Genomic DNA, 6,000 nt, shown 5'->3' on the forward strand with positions numbered 1-6,000 from the left:
CATCCTTAAAGGTCATCTGGGCTGAAATGTCCATCCGAGATAAAAATACATTAAAATCCCCCACTATACAAGGATTTTCCACCTCTGCCACTTCAGTGAATAACCCCCGAAAAAACTCGTGACGCTTGCAATGGTCGTTCGGTGCATAGATATTAAAGAGATCGCAATTAAATTCCTCCATTTTTACCCTTAGCTGTAAAAATCTCCCCTCAGTCCTTGTCCACTAAGGCAACATTCTCTTTTATGGACGGACTCACCAAAACAGCCACCCCTCTACAGTTATTGTTTGCACAACTTGCAAACACCTCTCCCTTCCAAACCTTCTGAACTCTTTCTAGGATATCCTCATCCCAAAAGGTTTCTTGCAGACACAACAAGTCCGTGCCTATAAAACCCTGCAACAACTGCTGCAATTTCTTCTCACCCCTCAGTCCGTTCACATTAATTGAGACCAATGTAATCATGGCTCCGAAGAAGGGAAGTATGCCTGATAATCTCCCCATCATTTAATCTCTGGCCCTTCCCTCCTCTCATGCTCCTTCCCAACTTTTCGGCCAGCTGTTGCTTTTTCCTGCAGCTTCCGACTCTTTTTCACCTCCTGTTTGAACCTTCCCTGCTTCCCAGCCTCTTCCTTGCATTAAATTTGGGCCAAGGAGCTGCCCTTTCTCCCTCCTTCTGCCCCTCACTAACCTTTCCCTTTCCACATGATGCCACCACACCCCCCACTTCCATGTCTCTGTCCCCCTCTATTCCCTCACTCTCAAGCTCTTCTGTAACCCTCTGTGCCTGCTCCCCATCAGATACATAATCCTGGCCCCCGTCAGATACGTTGGGCTTGATTTTCATTGAGTCGTGGAGTCGGGCTTGGAGGCGTGCGGGAGGTTAAAATCGCAAAAACTGGTGGGCAGGACCACCCCCCCCACTCCGCCTGGTTCCCGACTCCGAGCAATTTTAACTCAGGTGTGTCTGATGGTCCCGACTCCGTCCCGCACCCAACAGGTTGGACTGGTCTTTAATGCCCTTAATTACTACTAAATGGCCTCTTTAATCCTATTTTAACAGGCCCTTGCAACTTTAACCCTTTTCCCACGTAAAACACGCCTGGTGGGAATCACGAATGTGAAACCTGGCGGGAGCACTATTGGATTGCTGACTATCAACTGCAGGTCAACCATTAAAGAGGAGATTTGATCAGCCATCATTTGCAGATGGCAGGACTTAGTGGTCTCAGGCCTGGGGCAACTTTCACAAGGCTTAACCATACCTGTGGAAGGTTGGAGCCTCACACCCATCTCCAGTGTGGCCTCCTGGGAAACCCCTCTCGCCACCTTCACTCAGCATTTCCTCAAAGGAGGCATATACCAGAAGCATGGGAGCCATTTATTTCCTTCCCATCTGGGCATTAGAGGAGCTCGAGCACCAGCCGTGGCAGCAGCAGAACCAGGAACAACAGCAGCAGCAGCAGGAGCGCCAGGCTGCTGCTCACCCACCTGAGGCTGCACAGGCCAGAAGAGGCCAGCACCTGGAAGCCCGTCGGCGCAGGAGATACCCCCCAAAGCAGGGTCTACAGATGCAGGGTCACCTATCTCAACATGTCTGAGCAGCAGTGCCAAAGGCGGCTCCGACTTTCGCGAGAGATAGTGACTGACATCTGCGCAATGCTACAGCAATACCTGCTGCCCAGAGGACCAGGTGGACAAGCATTACCAGTGGCCATCAAAGTCACCACCACACTCAACTTTTTTGCCTCAGGCTCATTCCAGGGATCAGCAGCAGACATCAGCAGCATCTCCCAGATGGCCGCACACACTTGCATCATGCAGGTAACCGATGCCCTCTTTGACCTCGCGCACAATCACATCCATTTCACCAAGGATCGAGCAAGTGTCATGGTGCGTGCGGTTGGATTAGCTCATCTGGAAGGCTTTCCAAGGGTGCAGGGCGTCGTTGACTGCACACATGTGGCCCTTAGGGCACCCCATCGCAATCCAGGTATTTTTGTCAACCGCAAGGGCTTCCACTCTCTCAACGTTCAGCTGGTGTGTGACCACAAGAAGGAGATTTTGCATGTTTGTGCCATGTACCCTGGCAGTTGCCATGACTCCGTCATACTGCACCAGTCTAGTGTGTCTCCGCTATTCAGTCCGCCAGACCAACTTAACGGATGGCTACTTGGAAACAAGGGCTATCCCCTGAGGACGTGGCTGATGATGCCATTGAGGAGGCCAGCCAACGAAGCTGAGGAGTGCTACAACTCCAGCCACATTTCCACCAGATCCATTATCAAACAAACCATCGGTTTGCTGAAGATGCGCTTCAGATGCCTGGATAGATCAGGTGGAGCTCTGCAGTACTCAGCAGCCAGCGTCTCCAAAATCGTCGTGGTCTGCTGTGCACTTCACAACAGAATCTGCGTCGTGGCTTGCAGATTCCTGAGGAGCAAGTGGCTCCTCACATATCCTCCTCAGATGAGGAGGAGGAGGAGGAGGGTGAAAATGAACATCCTGCAGAGGCCCATCAACCAGCGGCCCAGGATGCAAGGAACGCACTCATCCTGTCCAGATTTGCTTAGCCTAGTCAATCAAACACTTTTGCCTCGCAGCTTCTTACCTGTGCATCGACAATGGCCAAGACCCTGCGGATTCCTAGCTATTTGACCAGCATACTGACAATTGCAAGTAATCCTAAGCCCTCAAAGTGAAAGTCCCATTCGTAAAATGACACACGCCACAACTACAGCAGTAGCCATGAGATATTTTATTAACATTATTAACCTGATGGCTTTTTCTAACAATACATCAAATTTCACCCAAGTGACTATCCTTGTGACTACTTGTGCTTTATCTTCCTCTTACGCGTGCTCCTACGTAGTGGTTCCCATTCAGCAGATGTGGAGGCCCCTTGCTCACTTTCCTGCTGCTCCTGTCTTGACACCTTTGGCGGGCGTCCTCTTGGGTGGCAAGCCTGTGAGGGCTCGTCAACAGTCTGCTGCTCCTACGGCTGTGCAGGTGTTGAGACGTCTATCTCACTTAGGTGTGGGCTCTGACTGAGGGCTCTGCAGTGGCATGGAAGTGTGAGCGCTTGGAGAGGAACCCCCACTTCCTTGAGGTCTGCCACCAACCTCCCTCTCATGGGTCAGCTCCCCCTCCGTGCCTGCAAGTGCCTGGAGAGCACCTTGCTGCACATCAGGGGGGCCATGGGGACCCATATCTGCAATGGCAGTCCTACTCAGGAGGACTTCCATGAAGGTCTGGTTTCTATGTTCAATAGATGCCCATCGCTCCTCAAGAGATGTCATTCTATTCTGAACAATGACCATGTTTTCCATACCCTGGCGACTAAGCTCCTTCATGGCCGTAGCCCTCCTCTCCTCTACCGTAGCCATCCTCTCCTCTACGGTAGCCAGCCTTACCATGGAGGTAGCAATCATTTCCATGGAGGTAGCCATCCTTTCCATGTTGATGCGTTCATGCACCAATGACTTCACAAAGGCTCTGCTCATGTTTGCTATGGACTCCTCTATTTGCTGCACACTCGCAGTGACCCTAGAGACAAAACCTGCCAGAGACTCCTGCATCTGTGCCTGGAGTTCCATCACCTCTGGTCTTATGAATGGACCCAGAGGCAGAGGGTCGACATGCTGCTGAGCCGAGCTGGCAGAGCCCTGCGCCCTCCGACTAGGGCTCTCCACTGCTGTCCCTGCCTCCACAATCTGCTGATGCTCACTTGTGAGCTGTGATACACCAGGTGACAACACTACTCTATGTCCCGAAGGTCCCACCGAGGTGTGAGTGTCTGCGCTGGTGCTGGGTGTGCTGAATACTGCTGACGCTGCGCCCTCAGAGGTTGCAGCTTCCTCTGAGGAGTCTGGCTGCTCAGCCTCTTCTTCCTGGCTAGGGGGGACAGATGCTTGTGATGGTCCTGTGGGGGAGTAAAGGAAAGAGTCAGAGATGTGATGCAAAGGCTACATGCACATAGCTTTTTGCAGATGCTCATAAGTCCATCTGTTACAGCTTGACAATCATTATCAGCGACTCATGCAATGTCAAAGAGAGAGATGGGAAACTTTTCTGTCACCAGCTTGCTGTGTTGCACCTGTCTGTCTGTCCCCCACGCGCGAATCATCCTCAATGCCGATGATTTCCAGGGTGGCCTCCTCCCAGGGGGCCAGGTGGGCTATTGAGGGTGGCCCTCCTCCTATCCTGGCTCACTCTCTTTTGTTGTGAGCTCTCTTTTCCTGCAATGAGGGAGACAAGTGGAGGTTGAGTGAGAATGAAGGAGTGAGTGTAGAGATTGCATAACATAGATACATAGAAGGAGACAAAGATGGAGTGAGGTTGCAAGACCAAGGCCCCTCCCTGTGTGTTGTCAGTTGTGTTCAAAGCATCAGAGTGATAGGGAGTGTGAGGGCTGCATGGTGGAATAGTTATGTGAATGTGAGCATAGAGAGAGAGGGAATGGGTAAGGGTGCATGGGTGTCAGTGTCAAGTGGAATGTGGAGGAAGGGATTGCTAAAGCTGAGTGCTGGTGAGGAAAGGCAATGGGGATCAGATTGAGGGTGATGGGAAATTCATACTCACTTTTCCAGTGCGCTGAAGGTCATGAAATCTTTTCCTGCACTGTATCCAGGTTCTGCGGGTGACTCCCAAGGAGTTGACCTCCTCAGCCACCTGCATCCACACAGCCTTGGTCTGAGTGGGAGGCCTCTTCCTCCCTGATGAAGGGAACAGAACCTCTCTGTGGGCCCTAGCCCCATCCACCAATGCCTGCAGTGCTGCCTCATCAAAACGAGGATCTGCTCTTGCCCTCCCACTTGTCATCTTTCCCGCAGGTCCCTCTGACACCAAATGGAGGAAGCTTGGAAGCCTGCAGAAGAAGCAAAGCTTGCTGTGGACCTTAAATGCAGCAGCAATGATGACGTCATCGGAGGGGACTTTCAGTCATGAAAAACCCCTTTGCAAAGTCTTCCCACACGTTGGAAATCAATTGGCCAATTCAGTTAAAATTGCATCAATCTCCCACATCCATTTAGATTCATGTGGGGAACATGAAATTCGGATAACACAAAAACAGCCCGCACCTGAGTTAAAATCGAGCCCATCATCTCCCATAGAGAGTCTTCCTGCTATCGCGGTTTCTCCAACAGTGCCGCTCCCTTTGACCTCATCTCCACCTCTGACCCTTGCTCCCTGATCCTTTTCTCTCTGACACAATGGCGCACCTATATTGCTCCCTTCTGGCATCTTTGTCTCGCCGCTCCCGTCCTGCTGCTCCTTTAAGGCTCCTGCCTCTTGCACCCTCTCCTTGTCTTGCCCCCTCCTGCTCCCCGAGATGTCCAACTCCGCGTCTTTCTTTGGAGTACTTACATTTACCATGCACCCCGCTCCCGCCTCCTCTCCCCCTGCGGGAGAGCTGAACCGTATTAAGGCTTGAGTCTGCAATCGACCCTTGCTGCTCTCTGCTGTCTTTGTTCTTTTCCACCGTACTTGATGTGTTTTCCACCATCTCCTTCCTGTTCTCTGCTCTGCAATTTTCTGCCTCTTCCTGTGCTCTTTTCTCCTTCAATTTACCAGCTGTGTCCTCTGACTGCTCCGCTCCTCCAGCCATTCCACTCTAACCTCCTGTTCCTTCTCCCATCCCCTCATCACTTATAGAGCTTCCTTCTGCCTCACACTCACAGCGGGTGGGGCCTTTGTGACACACCCCACAGCTCTCCGCCTTGCAGCTCCGAGCGATGTGTCCAGACTTGCCGCAATTATAACAGTACAAGTCTGGACAGTTTCTTACAAGGCGGTTGTGTCTAAGACAATAATAACAAACCTTCACTTGGTTATCATGCAGTACTCGAAAATACTGCACTCCTTCCATTGTCTCGAATTTCATGCTGTATGGTAATGACTTCACCCCCTCTGGGAACCGCACCTTTACGTAACGGGGTCCATCTGCTACCCGTGTTCCTGGGTAGTATCTCCTCTTTATTGCTGAGCAAATTTTAATGTC

At 51.5% G+C, this 6,000-nt stretch overlaps 1 pseudogene; it reads right to left on the minus strand.

The window, feature by feature from the left end:
• The window catches only part of LOC147115104 (uncharacterized), an 88,255-nt pseudogene extending 83,435 nt beyond the window's left edge, over positions 1-4,820 (minus strand).
• Between the last annotated feature and the right edge of the window lie 1,180 nt (positions 4,821-6,000).

This window comes from Somniosus microcephalus, chromosome 7, assembly GCF_052327205.1.
Source record: "Somniosus microcephalus isolate GS21.2 chromosome 7, FLI_Smic_1.0, whole genome shotgun sequence".
Classification (NCBI taxonomy): domain Eukaryota; kingdom Metazoa; phylum Chordata; class Chondrichthyes; order Squaliformes; family Somniosidae; genus Somniosus; species Somniosus microcephalus.